The sequence below is a fragment of the Elephas maximus genome (assembly GCF_024166365.1).
Source record: "Elephas maximus indicus isolate mEleMax1 chromosome Y unlocalized genomic scaffold, mEleMax1 primary haplotype SUPER_Y_unloc_1, whole genome shotgun sequence".
Taxonomy (NCBI): Eukaryota; Metazoa; Chordata; class Mammalia; order Proboscidea; family Elephantidae; genus Elephas; species Elephas maximus.
Genome location: NW_026060237.1, coordinates 2,954,095 through 2,959,128, shown reverse-complemented (window position 1 = coordinate 2,959,128; position 5,034 = coordinate 2,954,095).

Here is a 5,034-nt window from a genome sequence, read left to right as displayed (position 1 = left end):
GTCCCCAAGAAGATAAAATACTTAGGAATAAATCTTACCAAGAATGTAAAAGACTTACACAAAGAAAAGTATAAAACTCTGCTACAAGAAATTCAAAAGGACATACTTAAGTGGAAAAACATACCCTGCTCATGGATAGGAAGACTTAACATAGTAAAAATGTCTATTCTACCAAAAGCCATCTATACATATAACACACTTCCAATCCAAATACCAATGTCATATTTTAAGGGGATAGAGAAACAAACCACTAATTTCATATGGAAGGGAAAGAACCCCCAGATAAACAAAGCATTACTGAAAAAGAAGAAGAAAGTGGGAGGCCTCACTCTACCTGATTTCAGAACCTATTATACAGCTACAGTAGTAAAAACAGCCTGGTACTGGTACAACAACAGGCACATAGACCAATGGAACAGAATTGAGAACCCAAATATAAATCCATCCACGTATGAGCAGCTGATATTTGACAAAAGACCAGTGTCAGTCAATTGGGGAAATGATAGTCTTTTTAACAAATGGTGCTCGCATAACTGGATATCAATTTGCAAAAGAATGAAACAGGACCCATACCTCACACCATGCACAAAAACTTACTCCAAGTGGATCAAAGACCTAAACATAAAGACTAAAACGATAAAGATCATGGAAGAAAAAATAGGATCAACCCTAGGAGCCCTAATACAGGGCATAAACAGAATACAAAACATTACCAAAAATAATGAAGAGAAACCAGATAACTGGGAGCTCCTAAAAATCAAACACCTATGCTCATCTAAAGACTTCACCAAAAGAGTAAAAAGACCACCTACAGATTGGGAAAGAATATTCAGCTATGACATCTCCGACCAGCGCCTGACCTCTAAAATCTACATGATTCTCTCAAAACTCAACCACAAAAAGACAAACAACCCAATCAAGAAGTGGGCAAAGGATATGAACACACATTTCACTAAAGAAGATATTCAGGCAGCCAACAGACACATGAGAAAATGCTCCCGATCGTTAGCCATTAGAGAAATGCAAATTAAAACTACGATGAGATTCCATCTCACACCAACTAGACTGGCATTAATCCAAAAAACACAAAATAATAAATGTTGGAGAGGCTGCGGAGAGATTGGAACTCTTATACACTGCTGGTGGGAATGTAAAATGGTACAACCACTTTGGAAATCCATCTGGCGTTATCTTAAACAGTTAGAAATAGAACTACCATACAACCCAGAAATCCCACTCCTCGGAATATACCCTAGAGATACAAGAGCCTTCACACAAACAGATATATGCACACCCATGTTTATTGCAGCTCTGTTTATAATAGCAAAAAGCTGGAAGCAACCAAGATGTCCGTCAACGGGTGAATGGGTAAATAAATTGTCGTATATTCACACAATGGAATACTACGCATCGATAAAGAACAGTGACGAATCTCTGAAACATTTCATAACATGGAGGAATCTGGAAAGCATTATGCTGAGCGAAATGAGTCAGTTGCAAAAGGACAAATATTGTATAAGACCACTATTATAAGATCTTGAGAAATAGAAAAAATGGAGAGGAACACATACTTTTGTGGTTACAAAGAGGGGAGGGAGGGAGGGAGAGGGCTTTTTATTGATCAATCTGTAGATGAGAACTGCTTTGGGTGAAGGGAAAGACAACACTCAATACAAGGAAGGTCAGCCTAATTGGACTGGACTAAAAGCAAAGAGGTTTCCGGGATAAAATGAAAGCTTCAAAGGTCAGCGGAGCAGGGGCTGGGGTCTGGGGAACTTGGTTTGAGGGGACTTCTAAGTCAATGGGCAAAATAATTCTATTATGAAAACATTCTGCATCCCACTTTGAATTGTGGCACCTGGGGTCCTAAATGCCAACAAGCAGCCATCTAAGATACATCAATTGGTCTCAACCCACCTGCAGCAAAGGCAAAGGAAGAACACCAAGGTCACACGACAACTAAGAACCCAAGAGACAGAAAGGGCCACATGAACCAGAGACCTACATTATCCTCAGACCAGAAGAACTAGTTGGTGCCTGGCCACAATCGATGTCTGCCCTGTCAGGGAGCACAACAGACAATTCCTGAGGGAGCAGGAGACCAATGGGATACAGACCCCAAATTCTCATGAAAAGACCATACCTAATGGTATGACTGCGACTAGAGGAATCCCAGAGACAATGCTCCCCAGAACTTCTGATGGCACAGGACAGGAACCATCCCCGAAGACAACTCATCAGGCATGAAAAGGACTGGTCAGTGGCGGGGAGAGAGATGCTGATGAAGAGTGAGCTAATTAAATCAGGTGGACACTGGAGAGTGTGTTGGCAACTCTTGACTGGAGGGGGGATGGGAAGATAGAAAGAGAGGGAAGATGGCAAAATTGGCAAGAAACGAGAGACTGAAAGGGCTGACTCAATAGGGGGAGAGCAAGTGGGAGAAGGGAGTAAGATGTATGTAAACTTACATGTGACAGACTGATTGGAATGGTAAATGTTCACTTGAAGCTTAATAAAAATTAATTAAAAAAAAAAAGGAATGAAGTTCTGATACTTGCTGCATTGTGGATGAACTTTGGAGACGTGAAGTTGAGTGAAAGAAGCCAGGCACAAGAAATCACACTGTGTATCTCTCCATTTATAAGATGTCCAAACGTCCAAACCAAACCCACTGCCGCTGAGTAGGTTCCCACACATAGCCACCCTTAGGACAGAGTAGAGCTGCCCCACAGAGTTTCCAAGGTTGTAATCTTTATGGAAGCAGACTGCCACATCTTGAATTGCCAACATCTCAGTTAGCAGCCGAGCACTTAACCACGGTGCAACAGGGCTTGTTATGAGGAACGTGATTCTCAGGCACCTGTCTCTCCTACCCAGGGCACAGCAAAACTTTCAGCTTAGCATCCAGCAAGTACTTTCACCATTAAAATAAGTCTGTTGCTCGTTTAACCTTTGGAAAACATTCAAACCAGGCAGGGATCAGGAAATAGGAGAGTATCAGCAAGGAGGGCCCTGCTAAGTCAGCAAAGTAGACAGAGTGACGGAGCCAGACTGCTCACAGTGCAGGTTGCAAAAGAGGCGCCTTAGCAGCCAGAATTACAAGGAATTCAAATTTCAGTGTAAAGCAGCCCTTCCTTTAACAGAACATGGGAGAGGAAGGCCTCACTGGATATCATGACTGTTTTGTTTATTAATTGAGAGCTGAAAGCAGTGGATTTTCTGTTACGTACCAGGTTCCTGGAGAGAGCGTCTTTTTTCATACAATGTGAGAGCCCTTTATGTTTTAAGAATATAAATACTTTGCCTTCCAAGTACAGTTTACACAGGATTTCTAAGTATTTTCCAACATGTTCTTGATATGTATAACTTGCAAATGGGAAATGCTGGATTAATGATGGGACCAGGCATGGAAACGGGACTTCCCCTGTGTTTGTTTTTTGGCTGGTTGTGATGGATTATGTCCTTCCTGTCTGAATGTACTGAAGGTGGACACACATCACATTGTAGCACATTACCTAATGTAAATTAAATTACTAATAAGGGAAACTCGGGTCGTTGGTGGTTCAGTGGTAAATTCTCCCCTTCTGTGTGGGAGACCCCTAGGGAGCCCTGATGGTGTAGTGGTTAAGACCTCGTCTGCTATAAGTTTTAAGACAGGGATTGGACTGGAGTATAGGATAGAAAATGATACTGGTGAGGAGAGAGCTTCTTGGATCAAGTAGACACATGGGACTACATGGGAGGCGAGATTAAAAGTCAGAGGGGGTCAGAAGCTCACTGACACGAAATGGACATGAAAATACAGAGTGGAGGGCAGAAGTATGCTGTCTCATTAGGGTGAGAGCAACTAGGACTATATAGCAAGGTTTATATAAGTTTTTGTATGAGAGACTGACTTGATTTGTAAACTTGCACTTAAAGCACAATTAAAAAGGCTTGGCTGCTAACCAAAAGGTCGGCGGTTGGAATCCTTGGAAACACTATGGGGCAGTTCTAGTCCTACAGGGTCGCTATGAGTCAGAATTGGCTTGATACAAACAAGTTTGGTTTGATTTGGTGATGTGGCACGTCCAGGTTGGATTCCTGGCCAATGCACCTCATGCGTAGCTACCACCCACCAGTTGCTGGAGGGTTGTGTAATCTTATGGAGCTTCCAGACTAAGACGGACTAGGAAGAAAGGCTGGGAGATCTACTTCCAAAAACCAGCCAATGAAAACCCTTAGGAGCACAAAGGCCCAATCTGCAACTGAGCATGTGGATGTCACAGGACTGGGCAGCATTTTATTCCATTGTGCTTGGGGTCACCATGGGAAGAGAGCCACCTGGGGCAACTAACAACACCAAGAGCAACATAGAAAATGTATTGTCCACTGAAGGCGAGAGAGAAAGGAGAGGATGAATGGACCACCTGCATTTGGGTGGAGCTGTTTCCTCCCAAACACTATTTCACGCCTCTGCTTCATTTGCATGGAGCCCACCTGCATGAAAATAGAACACCAACCCCTAAATCATTCATAGGACACAAAGTGCCAGGCTGCTGAGCGAGTGAGGACAGAAAACTCCTCTGAGAGCAAATATCTTTCATCAGGTTTCCAAAGACGAAAAAAAGGCAATGGCACCCTATTAGCTCATGGAACTTCCGTCATGAGATGTAAAATTTCCCTGCCAGAGGAATAAGCCTCTCCCCTTCCAGTCCAGTCCACTCGCCTAACATACAGATAAAAAGGTTAAATTACTCAGACTGCTTGTGCTTCACTGTCTAAAAATCTTCAATATCTTTCCTGAGTTACAGGCAAACTCCTCAGATATAAAAGCTGCCCCCATATTAGCCAAGCCCTATCGGCCTTGAAATCCCTGGGTGGTGGAAACAGCTAATGCACTCACTAGTAACTAAAAAGTTAGAGGTTTGAGTCTACCCAGGGGTTCCTTGGAAGTAAGGCCTGGCTATCTACTTCCAGAAGATCAGTCACTGAAAACCCTATAGAGCGGTTTTGCTCTCATGGGGCCACAATGAGTCAGAGTTGACGCAGCCA